Here is an 18,376-nt window from a genome sequence, read left to right as displayed (position 1 = left end):
AGTTTGCCAGCTTTGTTTAGTCATGGGGGTTTATGCATTAATTAAGGATGAACTTGGTAACGTGGTATGAAATTTTTGGATAAAAAATTATCCAACGAAGGTAATGACATCTGAGACTTTGGCTGATGTCTTTCTTCCGCCCCTGCAATCGTTGACTTGTACGGAAAGTGGGGGATCTGGAGTCTTAATTGGGTTACTCGAGTCTCTTCAACTCGATTAAAGCATCCCACTGGCGTAAACATCTTTTGAAGTACATAGCGTTGGGGGACCAAAGAGCAGTCAAATACTGTTAATTAGCGTCATGCTAGTCATTGCTGGTTTATGTGGTATGTCTCTTCGAGGGAAATTAGATTCGGAAATTTCATTTGTGATGGTATGAACAAACTAATCGTTCATTTGAAAACAATTGCTGATTGCAATATTTTTTGCACCGGGGGAAGGGACCAGTTAGCGGATGAATTTTATTCGAGACTAAGTCTCATGATTTATTGGGCCTTATCAGATGTTGGGGCTTTCCTATGATCAAACGATACCTTTTGGGGGAAGAAAATGGTGGACTAATGTGTCATGAAGTCTCTCCGTGGAATGACAAATGTCATCAGCTTGAGATTTTCCGATTTTTAGTAGAAAATATTCATCGTGACCCGCGAAAATGTAAAAAAAATTATTCAAGGTCATTATATTAATAGAGACTGTCCATCATGACCCCCAAACTAACTCTCAGCCAGCTAATCCAAGGCCACAATGTGGCCACCATCGAACCGCTCTAATTTCCAGGCGTCTCACACCGCCTGGGAATTGTCCTTGGTCACTTACTGACCGATATTTGATCGGGTAATGTCAATGACCCCAATTCGATTACAATTTAGTCAGCCGCACAGGTATCAGCATCAGCACTGATTGACATTCAGAGTACGTTACAAGTAATCATCGTCGAATAATCTCTCGCAGTTCGATGATTTTTTTGAATTATTTTCTGGTGTAAAAAATTCAAATTGAATAGCTCACGTGTATTTCATTGTCGACTAATCTGATTAAATCGATTTGTGACGATATTATAAATTCATGCACTGCGCCCGATTCCTCACTGGTTCAATATTAAACTCATCGTTCATGGAAACGAAAATTTAATTTATCTCTGTAAATCCTTTGGAGTCTCCTCCGAGTATTTGACATAATGAAAACAGTTGAGTGGAAATTTTTAATGAGAAAGACACATCTCGATATTATCATAACTTCCACTTCCAACTGCATTTATCTTTAATTTCGTGAAGAGAGAAGTTTTGAGCTTGATGCCAGACTTTCTAAGACAAATTTATCAAATATTAGCTTCAACTGGTGCTTGAATACAAACAGACGACAAACGTAGTTAAACCACGATTATACGTCACAAACTGCGAAAGCAATTACTTGGAATAATGAAGTAATCATCCGGTGTTACGGTTCGTTAGGAGTGAACGATCAGCAGCTGCTGAGTGCTGGGTAGAATATTTTGTGTTTCATCATAAAGTACAATATTGGATCAACATCTTTCAATTGTTCATAAAATATTGATAATTGTTACTTTCCAATGAATATTACCTCTCAGTCATTTTGAAAAATTTCTGATTATCAATATAAAATGTATAAAAATGATTTCAATTATTAGCCAGTCAGTATGATCTGTTTGAATGGCTTTATTCAACGAGTAAAATAAGGTTACATTGGGGCCAGCATTGGAAATTGAAATCGATGAAATTCTGAACCATATAAATATACAAGATGTCACCAGATGTCTCCATAGTGGGTGATTGAATCATGCTGTAACGTCGAGATTGTGAAGAGAGAACCAATGTGGAATAAATGAAATCCCCTCGAAATGTCTGGGTTTCCCTGTAAAACTGAAGCAGATGCAATCTTGAGAGTGTGAAGAAGGTAGCATCTCTCTCAGACCTGGATTTTATCACTGCAAAGCCGTCGAATTGGCGTAGCTCTCTCAAACGGATATCGCTACAAACGTTGTGACTTGATTCTTTTACGTTAGAACGCCTGATTTTACCACCTGTCAATCTCTTCTCCCCGATGAAAATCAAAATTTCTGAACGAATGCGAGCAAGTTTAAACAAGTTCAGCCTGTTCTGTGGTTTATATTCCAATAACTATAATGGAAAAAAAATAAAAGCCGGGAAATTGCACGACAGGGAAACTCGAGAATACTTGGAGAAATAGTCAATCGTAGTGATGCATCAGAAAGAGGCTTGCATCAGCTAGACACCGGTGGAATATAAAGTCTTGGGTCACTCACTGAGATTTTTGTCTTCTCTCATTTTCCTTCCAACGTCTTTCTTTTATTCCTCACTACTGTGGTCCAATCGTACCCCAGGTGTACATACCAACGTATCCAACGGGTTTACGGAGTCTGAATTTTTCAGACAGTTGCTTTCTGGAAATTCCAAGATTTTCCCCCCGACCGAATTTTCAAGTTGTCGTCGGTAGAAATGGCGTAAACTAATTTACAATTTATCCTGCTTGTCTTGTCTCCAGAAAGTGGGATTCCCACTGTGATACGGGGGATCTTGTGTATGTCAGAATTTTTTAATAAAAAATTTAACTGTGATAACCAGGAACAAAAAATCAATCGAGCAAAACCCCTCGAACATTAGAATTCAACGAACTCCCTCTGGAGCACCCTAAGAAGGTTAAACCGAGGTAGTTGTCGCAAACCCCTCTCGACACTGTCTACCCTCTTCCGTCTTGGGAAACTCGTGGGGCATCGGCTGTGTTCAACATCATGTATACCCTGCCATAGCACACTCTATTCACGCCCCAACAAATAGGTTAACCGCTGGCCCTCGATATAACCGAGAGAGTGCTTGGTCGAGCAACACCAACCTACGACGTCCGCTTTCTATCCTCTCTATTCCCTCCATTATCTTTCCTTTGTCTGGCTTTGGTGTGTTATACCTTCACCCCACCCGTCCACCCCCTCGTCCGTTTGATCTCCAACATCTCCAACAGATACCCAAATACGCCCGGCAATGTTGCTGCACATTTAATATTTTCCATCACATTAATAACTAATCGTGCAATTACAGATGATAATTCGCATCAACATACCATGACAACGCGTTAATAATGACTGCATAGCCGGGAAAAAATATCCAGTGGCATAATAGCATTTTTTTAATGACTTGGACGTGAACTCATGGGTACGATATTTTTTCTGGAGAATATTTTGCGTATAAAAATTAATAAACAAGTATTCCTGGAGAGAGGTTATAAATTCCATTTAAATTTATCAACTTGAAATGTTAGAATAATTTTGGTACTTTGTAGTTCACCCCTTGTATCACTATTTCAACTGAAAGCCAAGCTCATAATCTCGCGATGATGTCCTTACTGCACCCTCGGCAGCATCCAGATATTAACAAATTAAGAGAGCCCATCGCAATAACCACCAATGATCCCCCAGGTATACCATCAAAACGCATTAATACCCCTTCCTCATAACTCATAAATACGGTCTGTCTGCACGTTTAGCGATTACGCGGTCTACATTGAAATGGCCAAGTCATGTATTTAGCTGCTCGAGTTTTTTTTTTTTTTTTTTTTTTTCGTACGTGGCATACCCCCATCTCTCTCTATTCTCACTCAAGTTAGGCGCGACGTTCTACCTCTCTCCATATAACCGCACCTGACCGAGCGAGCCCTGGAAAATGAAAATGTCGGGCATGGTAGAAATAACGAGCGACCCGTGTGCCACCCCTTCCCATTTAGCATCCCTTTTCCCTACTTTTTATCCCCCTTTGACCCCCGCCACCATCTTTTCTACCCCTCCCCATTCGTAACGTGCTCGCGCCAACTTACAAATTATATCAAAACGAAGGAGACCGAGGTGGCATTAAGGGGGTAAGATGGGAATTGCAAATAGGGGTTGAAAAAGAAATAAAGGGGAGAAAATGAGAGAGAAGCGATGCCGAAACATTTGGCATGAAACACCACCACCAACTTTGGAAATGAGGGAGTATTTCGTTTCAAGTGGGTGGCGTAGCTTAATCGCTCTGGATTACGTACAATTTTTCAATGTTTTATTATACAAAAAAGAGACGTTTCATACTTTAGGTAAATTAAAAGTACAGAAAGATAAATAATTGAGTAAAAAATACGGAAGGCTCTGTAAAAAATATCTCACCCGTTGCGTTTGTCCGGAGCGTTATAAAAAAATTATAACATCACGAAATATCAATTGACAATAAGAAAAATCCAGAGGAATTTATCATTGAATTTCAATTTTTTCCCTTCAATATTTATCGAATTCCTCCAAAGATGGCGCCCGATTAAAATCCATCCCAAGAATTTTTCCGCTGCGACAGATTATCCAGAACTCACCATAAAAATTCTCCGGTAATTTAAACTATTAAATGATTTCCATATTTATAACAATCTCAATCAAGAGTCATTGAAAATCTCAAAAATACAAACAGCCCTCGAAGAAAAATGACAAAAAAAAAATGGGAGATAAGTAACGGGTAAATAATTGGCATGAAACAGCACCGCCACCATTGAAAATGAGAGAGCATTTCTCCCTCGACCGGGTGGCATAGCTTAATCGTTCTAGATTATATATATTTTTAAAAAAACATCAAGACCAACCCCCTCGCGGTATATTTCGGGTTAAAGCATGTAGTACGGCTAGTGGTGTACTCTCCTGAGCCTCGGGTGAAAAACCATTGAGAATTCACCACCTACAGGTTGAAGGAGGGAACCGAGAGCCCGGGGGTTGAGGGGGTTGAGGTACTCTTGTAGTTGTGCATGGGTGCCAGAAGTTCGGAGCATTAACCGTTTCTCTCCTGCACTGGGTCCCCTACAATTTACGGTGAACTGTGCCTTATACAGGGCGGATGGGCCTCAGAGGTGCACTGGAAGAAAAAGGCGCGGGGGAGGAGGATGGAGTGTACAGTAAAGCGTTCGTCGTAAAAATAAAAATAAAATAGGGGGTGGAAAGGGGCTGGGTGTATATCGGAGGTACCCTTTACTTCACGTTAGTGGTATTCACACGCGGAAGAAACTGGAGGTGGGGGAAACCGAGGAGGGAGGCTTCTGGCATATAGAGTACCGCGGTTCGGACATTAACCGTTCGTTAGTAGCAGTTCGTTTCTACCCTCATTAGCGGCCGACGCATACGTGCTGTAACGAATTACCGGGCAAACAGGGGAGAGGGGAGGTGTGCGTGGGGAAAATGCAAATTGGAAGGGGGATATGTTGTACGACAAATTGAACGTTATACGACTGCATGATATTCGGAGGTGACTCGTAAATCTGGTGGTTACAAGATTTTTCTGCCGGAAATTGAGAGAAATAATTATGGGATAATTGCGTGGGATAAAATATGGTATTGTAAAATTTGGAAGAATTTTTAAAGGGTTTTTACAACTCGGTACAGACGAAAATATAATCTATGAAAGTAGTTTCGTCCACCTCAGGCATCTTAATACACGAAACAGTAAACAGTTTAGCTTCGATCAGGATCCATCCATTTATGGATATTGTTGGTAACATGCTTAATGCAGAAGCAAACAAGATAATGGATGAAGCGATCGAACAATGGTGTCTGGTGTCAATCATTTATCGTGAAAACAAGGCTCACTGGTATATTCCCAGTGGTACAGTAAATCGAGGCTTACTATTTCCACTCCTGTCCTCACGTCTATCGAAAGTGCCGAAATGCGGATAGGATGGGCTGAAATTTCATTGGAGTAGGAGGAAATTCACCGACACACCCTGATTTTTGCCTCCTATTTGGGTATTGCCAATTGAGGATGTAATGAGCGGAATGTTCTCACGTGGAAAATTCAAGAAAAATCTGATTCACAGTTCCTGAAGGGCTTGGGAGTATTGATACGTGATAACGACACAATTAAGATCCACACACCCTAACGTACTGAGTTGATAATGAATTCCCCAGAATATTCCTATTGATATACCCACAAAGTTGGTGGCTATACCCAGCATAAGCGTGATATAAGTCATATAGTACTATTAGGCAGTTATGGGTCCCGGTAGGAACATAAGTGCGTACACCCAGTGAGCCAGCGTGGTGTGCAAGCAAAGAGAGGATCTCGCCTCTGTACAAGGTAACCTCGAATGTGTGTGTGGGTGTGTCCAACGAGTTGGTTATGCTAATAATGCCAGATCCAAGTGGAGTAGAGACATAGAATCGCACTTGCATTACCAACTTCAACACCGAATAATTTAGCTATTAAGGTTTTTGGCTGCGACCTGCATGTCTGAAAGCACCACAGGGTCCTCGAGCCTCCACGGCATTGATGCCGTGCATTTATTATGTTATGAGGTAAATTTGACGCCTGTCAATGGCGCCAGGTCATTAGCGACAAGATGTACTCATTTAAAGAGGGTTTTTGGGTCGTGACAAATTACGAAAAATTTTCAATTTCAAATTACTGTAGTCGTTATGGTACTTGTCAACGTCTTAATTTGAAATACAAATGTTTAAATTTTGTGTTTTTATTAATTATTCAACAACACCAATTCTTGCAAAAACAGTTGAACAAATATTCGATGGTTTAAGTCCCAGAAAAATTGATTGAACGCTAATAGTTCCAACAACAGGAACAAAACTATATTAATTTTAGCGACAATTTTTTTCTAGTGCGCTCTTAAATTTATCTAGCGCGTAATAAAGCGTTAATAAAGTTGAATGTCCGGCAAATTTTCGACGTTAAATCAAACCATTCAAAAATCGTAGTCGTTAAAATGAGAAGCGATAGGAAGTCGACACCTGATTCGTCTTCAGATCGTCAAGTCACATGGCGTCGAATGCCGATTATAGCCCGGGTACGATCGCCAAAGGCCGGAAGTTGGATCAATAGGGTACGTTTGCCATCGGAAATTGTCACTTCCGGCTGGCTAATGCTCTTCCGTCGCAGATAACACCAGCGCCACATCGTTTCCGACACATTTACTCGAGCCCAATTGCTACGAGGGATTCATCCCGTCTATCCGACGATGTGATATTCTGCTCAGCCGAGTCACCGACAGTTCCACAATATTTTTTTACCATAACTTATAACAGGATTACAATTCCATAGAGGGGAATATAACTTAGCCAAGTATTGGATAACGATTTTATGTTGAGTAGTTTAAGCTTCATTGAAGTTAATTCTCGTCTGGGAGGCTGTAAGTGCGCATGAAGACCAACATCGTCCTTTCAGACCTACCAAAAGGGATCCCTTGTTTTATTTGATATGCCACTTCCTCTTCCGTCGTGGTCTGGCCCACCGGAACAACAATTAACCCCCGTCGTCCACCAAAAAATAAACAAAACTGAATAAACTTTTCACACTACGTTTGAATTAGTATCGACTGGCCAGTTCTTCCCAGGGAAATTGAGCAGTCGACACGAATTGTCGCATTTACTCCCGTCGACGTTTATCTTCCGCTGTAGCCTTGCAACCGGAACACCCGACATCCGCACTCGATGTGGAATTACAATTACTACTCGTAAATTATTTACGTACTCGGCGATGCAACTCAGCGCCCCGCCGTATAAAATTCCGGAGAGGAAAAGCGTTTTGCACACCACACGAGGCACCGAAAAACTGACCCACCGTAAAAGTACAGCACCCGGGGTAATCGCGAAATGTTGAATATTCTCTGAAGCTCCAAATTTTTACTGAGTGCTACCAATTTGAATATTGATGAGACACGATTCGGTCCATCGCTTCATTCACCCCAAATGGAAAAAGAACTCAATCTCAAAATTATAATAACGTCCAGTTCTCTCTGAACAACAGAGTCTTTGAATGGTCTCGGGGGTAAATCTAGAATTATCCAGAATATTTACCCGCCAAAAGTTGGTAATCACAGATGGCTGGTCCAGTGGTAGTTAATGAAGCTGGCATTAGCCGTCGAAAGAGGACACCAAATGACCGCAATCGAGGACAAAGTAACCGAAAAAGAATGGTAACATTATCCTCTCGAGGGTAAAAAAAAGAATTCAACAAAATGTAAACCAAAAGAAGTTTCAAATGAGGGTGATACAAAACCCAAACAATGGGGTAGTTGGAAATGCCGTAAATTTACTGTTCTATATCTGTATACCACGAGAATCGAGTAGTTGGACATAATAACACATGGATACTGACCATAAATTTACTGGGCCGATCGTACCAGAATTCGTTATTGATATTCCCCTTTACACGAGTTTCGCTCTAGTCTCCAATTCTAACCTCTCATTTCCCTTTTTCGGTTCTTAACCATGACCGTTCTTGCCCACCCCTCATTTCCCTCAGCGACGAATGAACATTACTCTTGCCGTTGGCTATCCATATCCCCGTGCGTATTATGCATAATGAACCTTGTAATCAAGAGATTTTTTTTTTCTCCGAGAATAATTGAAGGAGAGCGGAAAACAATTATTCCGTCTGGGTGATATAATTTTCGACTGATATTCTCTAATCAACATTTATAGGATTTTAATGGGTTTCAAGGGACTGTCGTGGTTGCATCGTGTGTTACATATGGAGAGATCAAACCTTTAGATCTTTTTTTGAACCCCTGGGAATTGGAACTGCCCATTTATTTCTCCTTCCAGCAAATTGCTCTCTTTTGATCCTGAATTTTACTTTCGAAGTAAATCTTGATTAGTTTCCTTTGTTGTCGATATCGGCAGGTTTTAGGATATTGTGATAAAACAGTCTAGTACTCAGACAATTTAATGAAAATATAAAACATGGAGCGGTTTTGGACGATAATTTAAGTATATTATTTAATTAACTCTTTCTTCCATTTAAAAATTTGGGAATGTCCTTCAAAATCCTCTCTCTCCTCCCCAAATTGTTGGTCATTTTCCCCAAACATCACCATTTTGATCTTATCACGTTATAAAATGAAAGATTGAGTCATCAAATTGTGAACTATGATCTTCTCACGTCATTTTACTGAAAACATACCATAGGACAGGGATTTAAACAAATTCATCACACCTCCAAATGATGATAGTCCACAAACGCTCGAAATTACGATTGAAAGTACGAGAAGGGACAGCTACCCATCAATTTTAAAATGTCCCTGTAACACTGGTACTATCAATTAGATGATCTCATGATTCTCATTGTCTGAGTATTGAATTCCAATGTCATTCAGGTGTCCATTAGTCACGGAAGTAGTCGAATCGTATTCTCGAATGATTCACGACCCATACCTTCCAGCTACTTTAGTATAAATCGATGAAGTTAAATGGTATATGGCAGAATAGTCTACCCGCGAAATATATTCGGCAATAAATCATGTCCATTGACCCATTTCGTTCAGCCAGGAATGTCCCTCTCATTATGAACATTCTCAATTCACCTCTCGAGATATAAAAAAGTCGGGCCGATCTCCATCAGATATTTATTGAATTCTCATGGAAAACAATACGAATATCCATAGCATAACCGAACAATATTAACCACCGAATGACAAAGGACAGCAGGAGATTTTTTTCCAAACGTCGCAGCAACTTGTTATTGATTAAGAAACGTAGCTGTGACACGATTTCTATTTCAGTTTTTTCCTGATAAAATTGATCCGGAGCATCGAAACGTACGAAATACGATGGCAGGATCACGGCCCCGGTGAAGAGCCAACATTGGAGTTGGGAAAAGAGAGCGGGCTAAGGTTATAAGCGCCAGCCCCGAAGCCCCATGAATTATCAAGTGAGTTGGGCTTTATAAATATAGAATAACATTCACAGCATGGCGGAGGCTGTGTCAGGACTACCTAGGAGACTTCCCCGACATAATGATACATCACTGTAATGAAAGCGTTGTATGTCAACCGCAACCCTACCATTCCTCCCCTGTAACCCGTAATGAAATATTTTTTTTCGTCGGTTGTTTTGGCGAAGATTCAATTGAATGCAAATGTCATTCAGAGAATGAAGATTCAAATGGGAGTGAATCATTTGGGAGGATCTTCTGAGAGTTATCTGAAGAATATTTGAAGTCCAGAAGTCTGAATGAGACAGTTTATATTCCCCTCTCATTTGAGATTCGTCTAGGATTAAATTTTTAGTTAAAGAAGTGCTTTTAACCTTGAGCTTGCAATTTTTTAAAGTCAGTATAAAAGTCAAGTCCTCAGGTGGTGGTTTGACACGTCAACTGGCAGTTTAATCGCCACAATTTGGTAATTTTAAGCTTCAAGATGAAACTCAGACATGAACTGGGGACTTCTGAGGTTAATTTAATATTTAAGTCTAGACTTTTAATCCATAACTTGGGCTTGTAACCATCAAGACTGTCTTCAGGCTCTCAAGTCTCGAAATGACATTTATTTTCCGGAATAGTGAGTTCCCGGGAATATTTTACCTCTTCAAATTTTCACAACCAAATTACCCCAAAGTCTTCTCGCGCAATCTCATTACCCAGTCCCTTTAACTCCATTCTCAATTGTTTAATTATTCGCCTGACCATACGCCAAATTATTATAACTCACACGGGCGTCTCAACAAAAGAGAATTCTTTATTCGCAATGAGCCAAGCCGAATTAGGTATCTGTAATTAAGAAAAAAAATCAACATTCTCCGGGAACAATTAGCTGGCAGGATAAGGACCCACTGAAAGTCTCCATTCCACCTCAAAGAGACCCCCGGTACAGTTGAAAAAAAAAAAATGCGTAACTTGTTGACACAGTGATCCCGCAGGGCTTGAATACGATTATGCAGTCAAATGAGTTTGTGGCATATGCATGAACTCAACTATACCGGGCTCCCTCTGTGCCCTCCACTCTCAACCGTGACTTCTACTACGATCACGTTCTCATCCTAGTTCTGGATAACTCGCGGTTACAACACCTTGATTGTTCTTCGTCTTTATCGTTTTCTAATTATTTAGTTTCGAGGTTTAAACGGTTTTTGACGTGACGATAGCACGATAAAAACTAACGTCTTCGAAAATGCTTTCAATTGGATGCAGAGATTATTTTCATAGTTAATTGACATCTGACGTACCATAAACATCAGTCCAATAATTTCCTGATAATTTGTAGAAAGAAGGAAAATTTGATTAAACATTCTGTTGATTTTTCAAAATAAATAGAACATCTTTGAAATAAAAAATACCACTTCATCATTTCGAAAATATGAATAATCATAAGTCAGAATATTCTGCAAGAGAACGACCGATGAATAATTGAGTACGTCCAATATGATGTAATAAATCAACATGAATTTATCAAAATTAATTGCAAATACTGTCCACCGATATTTTAATCCCCGACAGCCCCTAAATAATATTAATATTCGATTAAACCGAGGGCAATTACACCGTTATAATACATAATCATATGAAGGTTATTGCATGACTGCTGACTGAGGACTGGGTCGATGCGTAAGCAGTTTACACTAGAGAATTGCTGGTTCAGAATTCCATTCGTTACGCTCGTCGCCCACTGACACATGTCCCATTCATCTTGTTTTCGTTTTTTCCTTGATTTTCATACACGAAAATTGCTCACTACTTCGTACGAGAATATTCCATTCGCCAATGGGGAATAACCGAAAACAGGGAAATTATGAAAATTGTCTGTTTGACATTCATTATGCCTACGGTAGCGTTGTTCACTAATTAGCTGACTCGGTGCTAATCTCAGAGGGGATGAGTGGAAGCATCTCGCCGCTTGAGTTTTCATGATGATTAAAAGATTTTTATTGAACAATTAGCATTTGTGATTCCAAAACTTTTCAATTACTTTGGCTCGAGTTTTGTCGGTCGTTTTGGATAAATTAGAAAAGAGGCAAGGGATGTTTGAGGGACGGAAAGTTCTCCCATCGGCTCGGGGAACCTGATTAATTCATGTCTTCGATTCTGCCGTTCCACAATTTTTCTATAATCGAATTCTTAATTTCCCCGAGATGAAAAGGAACAGTTAAATTTTTAGAGTGACGTGGAATTTGATTTTGAGAGGAAAAGAGCATGAAATGCAATTTCATCGCAACGGAAATGCAATTATGATTTTTTAGGAGCTGGAAGAACAGTTTTTAAATTATTTAAGTCTTGAAGAAAATTATAAAATAATATTATTCGCTCGATAAAAATATACGCAAGAACCCCCGAATTAATGAATCAAAGGTAATTTATCGAGGGCTGAAGGTGTGAGAGGAGAAATCCGAAGATCATAAAACCATTCGAATTCCCATTGGAGACAGAGAGAGAAGTGTTCCGCAGTCATCGCTTCCCTGGAATTTCAATGTGAAAAAAATTGAGTGAAGGAAAAAAAAGAAGAAAATCCGATGAGAGAAGGAGGAAGTGCGAGGGTAAAACTCCTTCCACACTTTAGCGACAGCACGCCAAGTCGAGTCCACGCTACGAGGGAATGAGAGATGTAAAGTAATTAAAACGAACGTGCGCCACCTTGTAAGAGATTTAAAAGCTCATAACTTTTTATGATTTACATTCCTTTCATTTAGTAGCCACGTTTTGTACGAATAGACCGGCTTTTATTCCCTTTTTTCCTCCCCCCCCCCCTCTCTCTCTCTCTCTCTTTCTCCATGGTGTATTATACCCGGGTAGTTCCTTTAGTCGAGTGAAACGATGAGACGATTCTCGAGATTACAAATGATAAGGAAGTTCATGAATTTCTCGGAGAATTATTTTACATTCGTTATTCACGAGATGCGCGTCTGGATACGGAGAGTGTATACAGGTACCTCGGGCTTGCTTTAAAATTTATCGAACCGAGTGGAATAGCAATGATATCTATTCATTTCGATGGAATTGCTGAATGCTAATACAGATCCAGCAATTTCCTAGGAATTTCCGGCGTACATATGTTTTGGAATTTCCCCCACTGTTATCGGTGGACCATGAAATGTAGTGAATTATCGAAATTGATGAAGTTAATTATTATGTGAGAGGCCGTTACAATTGATGTTATTGCTGTCGAATTGTGAATTCTGTGAATAATATTCACATGGGATCTGCTAATGAGCGAAGGCGGGGGAGGTTTTTTTACGATACGTGGAAATAAAAATTTTTGAAATTTAATGGGCAGGTGAACAGTAGATTTCGGAGTGACGTTAATTACCATACAAAGGAAAGAATAAAAAAGATTATATTTTGATTGACGATTCAATGTTTCAAAAATAACGAGTCAGATACAAAAAATTTGATGGGTATTTTTTTTTTATTTTAAGTAAAAAATACTGAAATATTTACCAATTACGTATTTTTTCTCGAGAAAGAAGTTAATGACGTTGAATAATTAATGAATGGGCCCATGGATCTATGGATTCATGTAAAATCAACAAGGAAATAAGAATGAATGGAAGGAATATATTTTCCCGACATTATCCATCCCGCTCCACCGGATCATATCTTCAAACTTGTTTTCGGTCATATTTGTTCATATTTCCCCCCCGTGAAAGTCAAACTTTTCGTTGCAACGGTATACTGCGCGGACTACGACCACTTCGTACCAAAGCTCGTGCATTTTAATACTATGCTGTAGTCGGCCGTAACGCTATAACGGTAAACCACTGCTAAACAACGCAAGGAAGCGGATGTTAATCATCCCAACCGTGTTACCACCGAGAAAACCGGCCACGCTTTTAGTTCTTCAGCTCTCGGCCACCGCGATGCAATAATTTTATTGTTTCTAATAAAGAAATACATCCTGCCCTATTGTTGGGATCATTGATACCCCGCGAGAAACACCGCAATCTTTACTGAAAAATTTTGATAAAAATATCGAGACGATGGGAAAAAATCCGTAAAATTTCCCTCCCCCAGATATCGCTCCACAATTACGGAAAGATGCGTAATTTTTATTGAATATTTTTCTCCACGCAGTTCAACTGAAATGAATACTTTCATTGGTGAATCCTCGGATAAAATATCGAGTGAAAAATACTCAAGAAGACCCTTTTCATAACCGATCCACCATTTTTCAATTCAATATCAAGCAAGACGAAAAAAAAGAGATCATTTTACGATCACTTCCCCCGGGGAAAAAAATATGAGATTTCTAGAATTGAAACACAGACAATCTCCCAGGGTTTTTATGCTCAACAGACAAACGACTGCACAAATTCTCATCGATATTTGGAGAGGACGGGCCAGTAACACAAAAAAAAAAGAATAAAGTAGAAAGGGAAAAGCTACCATAGAAGGAAGGCCGTCCTGCGATTTTATTTCCGTACCCCTTGCCTCCCACCCCCTCGTCCACCCTCTGCCCGTAAATATTTTAATGGAACCAGAGTTTTCCCGATAGAAGTATAGGCAGCGTGGATTGCGAATATATCCGGAAAAGACTAGGGGAAAACGAGGGGACGAGACCCGTGACAAATCAATTGAGGATGGGGTTCGTTCGCTCTTCTTTTTTTTTTTTTTCAATTTTATCGTATTCGTGCGGGTCTGTGCTTGAAACATGTATTTATTTTCGACTCTGCGGTTGAACCGCAGGCAATCAAGCCATAGCTGTCGGTCAAGTGAAGCTATGCTTGTGCTTTTTTTTTTTTCTCGTCCGGCCATCTTTTTTGTTTTTAAACTTTATTGAATTCGGTATTTCTCTGGGACGTGTACAATGCGAGAGATTGAGGAGATGCCTGAGAGGAATATGGGAGAGAAAAATCAGGAAATTTATGGGGTCCTTCGACTTTTTTGTTTAGTATTCAACGGTAATTTTCGCTGGTGGTATTTCAATTCATTTAAATATTCTTACGATACGGGGAACTGTGTTTCTGGTGATTTCTCATTCACTTTTGAAGAGATGCTAATTATAGTGAGGATTAAATAAATATGGAAAGACTAAATATGTTCAAGGATTTTTTTTTCTGGGAAAATAATATTGAGAAAAATGGAAAATTAATTTTTTTAACTTTCAGTAATTTAAAATATTAATTTTTTGACTGGGAAATTTCTACTGATTCGGATAGTGGTAGGCTCTACTATCCTCCTCCACCCGTATTGCTTCCCTCCGGATGTTTATGTTTTTCCGAGTCCCCCCGATATTCTCCCAGGATTCCATATCCAACAGGAATATCGGAAAAATCTAGCCGCGACATAAAAATAATAGTAATAGCAGGTATTCTGAAGAGTTACTGGTTTGCTGTTGAATTCAACCGAAGTATTGGTATCATCTAAGAAAGCTGGGAATAGCTATGGCGGGTACCGCTGATTCATCGATAGAAGTTTAATTAATTCAACGCTTGGTTAACTCGCCGGACCGACAGCTTGTCAAGAAAAGTGGATAAGGATAAAGATGAGCCTGGCATCACGAATATATTGCCGATTCTACGAGACATTCTCCGATAAATTGATACCAAGTTTTATGCCATCGGCAAGCAACTTATAATTGTGGGAGCTCGGGATGATTAATTACCGATGCATCCCATACACTTTAATTGCATCATATTGTTTAGACGATTTTTTTTCATTTATGATATTTCAGAGAAAATATTCCTCTTTGGATTTTTTTTTTCTTTGAGAGGCCAAATGTTATGAATTTCAAGTTTGAAGGGGAATTCGAGGGAATTCATGAGTTTTCGAACAGAATAAATATTTCATAATTTAATTGAATTTCATCAATGGAATATAGATATTCAGATATAAAACGCCATTAATTTTTCGCATCTCGGAGAATTTTCAAATTTAAATGAAAAACTGTTATGAGTTTTGGGTAATAATATAAATGAAAAAATCGCCCAAAAAAGAGAAATGAAAGTTAACATCGTTGACGTTTATGTCTGTTATTAAATTTAATTAATGGGAGAAGCCGAAAATCGATTTACTTCAACGATAGAAAATTTGAAAAAAAAAAAACTAAAAAATTTGGTGAATAATAGTGGGAACAATCCAAACATTCTCCAATGTTTTCCACCAGCTTCCACCTCTGTCATAGTTATTTTCAGTTGCAATCACGCATGCAGCATTGTCCACTCCTATCCGCGTTTGAAATTGAACCTGCCCCCTTCATCCATTCCTCGTGTTCTCTATCAAGCTCGTAAACCACACTGCATGTTGTCGATTCTCCCACTCCTGGTATTTCCAAAAATAAACAACTAAACAACTGTTTCGAGGTTTCATCCCCTTTAACAAATGGTACACCGTAACCACAAAAACTGTTTTCATCTATTACACGTTAGTTGTGATGATGAAAATATCTATTTATGAAATATCAATTTCGGGAGGATATTGCGTGCGCCCGCAGAAGACAATTTACTGTCTGATGATGTCAGTCGAGGGGAATATGTCACTATCAGATCACTGATTTGGTTGATTCACTGGTTTTAATTTTTCAATGAATATTTCAAGCCTCATTTTTTATTCGTTCTTTGCTTCAAATCTTCGGTGAAGATAAATAATCAACATCAATCCATCAGCATCCTCTCTCACAAATGACTATCGACGGCTTCACCCCCCGCCCCGGAGTACAACTCGGAAGTAATTGTCTGATAGTACAATATCTAACATCCATCCAATTACTTCCAAGTCCTCTCCGAAAACCCAATAAAATCGTTGTCGGTAGGTTTTCTGGTGACCACCATATTGTCCCCATGATCAGGCAACGACCTAACCCAAATTCAACCCGATAATAGTATCATCTGATCAATAATTTCTCAGACACACGACTACGACGTGCCCCAAAATGTTTAGTTTCCGCGCTCGAGCACAAATTATCGCAATGAATTAATGAATAAACAAGAGCAAACTGATGAGCGGACTTCCATTAACTCCCGTTAATTATCGATTATAAGGAGAAGATATTTTCGCACAATGTTGCGAGAAGGAAATGGGAACAGACTCTCGTCTATTGTTAAACACGAGAATGCGAAATTATTGATTCCTCAGCGGTGCTCTCACACGAGGAAAATTTTTGATATTTTCGGCGGAAAGTGATTCTCCACTTGTCTTCTCTCTTTTGGAAAGAGGACGACATTCTTCAGAAGATGAAAGAGCACGAAATGCGAAGGTGTCTGCCTCCTCCTGCGCAATTCTCGTCGCAAACTACTCAAGAGAGTGACGTCGAATGGAATTTAAGAGGGAAAATCGTGACATTTGAGATTTCACGATTGGTTACAACAAGAGGGTGATGATTTTCCCACCAATTGCGGCGATAGTTTACATATTTTTCAGTTATTTCTTTAAAGTATAAATATTACAAATAATATATAATTAAATTGCTCGGGAATTCTGGTAAAATTTTGGGGAATTTCTGAAAACATTTCCCTGGCCTCCGCTTTGCGCCTTTTTTCTAGACACGGAAACAAATTTCAGGTAAAAATTACCCCTCCAGGGGGCGAAACAAGGGACGAAGGTTTTATCACAAAAATTACCCTCCCAAGTCTAATTTTTCCACCAAAACTTGACTTAAAAAGTGGTTTTTCTTCAACATTGCTCTCGATAGAGAAATTAAAACTTCAAATCTGCATTTTCCTCTCCGCCTGTATGATTCCCATCGGTCGTACGACTTTTTTCAACCAAAGCTAAAATTTTTAACCACCGCCCCAAGGATAATATATTTATCTGCAGTTTTTTCGTTCGTCCGCATTAACAACAAGCCCCCATCCACCCATTTCCCCTGTTTATCGAGTCAACATTAAACCGCAAAAGATGAACCCAACCATCCAGTCACAAAATGCGTAGCATCAATGCATTAACCAAATTAAAAAGTCGCGCCAGGGGGCGGAGAGGGTGCAGAGGGAGAAAACAGTGAGTTGCTAATTCTCAACACAACTGAAATCCGGTGGTTCATGCGATCAGAGGTCCGTGGAGGAACATAGCGGGTGTTCATAAAATCCACGAACCGCAAGGGCCACACGATCTGGTGCACGTGACGCCATTGCACAGTGTGGCAGGACAAACCACCGAACTCTCGTTTTGTCTGGCTAATTTACTTTTTGTATTTTCAGTTCGAATGGACCACTTTGGAATTCAAAACGATCGAGTGCGGCAGAGAAATCGCACTCTTTTGCATGTCTTTTGCATATTCGGTCAGCGTTCATTCATTTTTTTACGTTCCAATTATGGGAGAGATCTGGAGTTGATCAGTTATTTTCAAGGGGATGCCCTTGAATTTATATTTGAGGAGGAAATGGATTTGTCACTTTTAATACTGTATCTCGTCAATCAAAATCAGCCATTCATGATACACTGCTCAACTCAATACAAAAAACAAAAATAATAATTTTCCATACATTTAATAATATGCAATTCACCTCTATCCAATTAATTAATTTATTTTCGCGAAGAAATCGCGCCATTTAAATCACGAGATTACAAATATCATTCACAAACTCCAATTCCCCCTCCTCCCTCCCCCCTCACCCCAATACTAAACGATCGACTGTTGAAACGTTGAATTCAAAGTAGCATGTGACCCCTCCCGGTGAGAAAAA

General features: G+C 39.4%; 2 protein-coding genes across 8 annotated transcripts in view; one reads left to right on the top strand and one right to left on the bottom strand.

Annotated features, from left to right (window-relative positions):
* LOC135168846 (zeta-sarcoglycan) overlaps positions 1-18,376 on the bottom strand; it is a 165,996-nt gene that overhangs the window by 58,618 nt on the left and 89,002 nt on the right. The window lies entirely within an intron of this gene.
* Positions 1-18,376, top strand: part of LOC135168810 (GAS2-like protein pickled eggs) — a 215,368-nt gene that overhangs the window by 121,510 nt on the left and 75,482 nt on the right. The window lies entirely within an intron of this gene.

Source organism: Diachasmimorpha longicaudata, chromosome 13, assembly GCF_034640455.1.
Source record: "Diachasmimorpha longicaudata isolate KC_UGA_2023 chromosome 13, iyDiaLong2, whole genome shotgun sequence".
Taxonomy (NCBI): Eukaryota; Metazoa; Arthropoda; class Insecta; order Hymenoptera; family Braconidae; genus Diachasmimorpha; species Diachasmimorpha longicaudata.
Note: the sequence above shows the minus strand (reverse complement) of the source record. Positions and strands in the feature narration are given on the sequence as shown.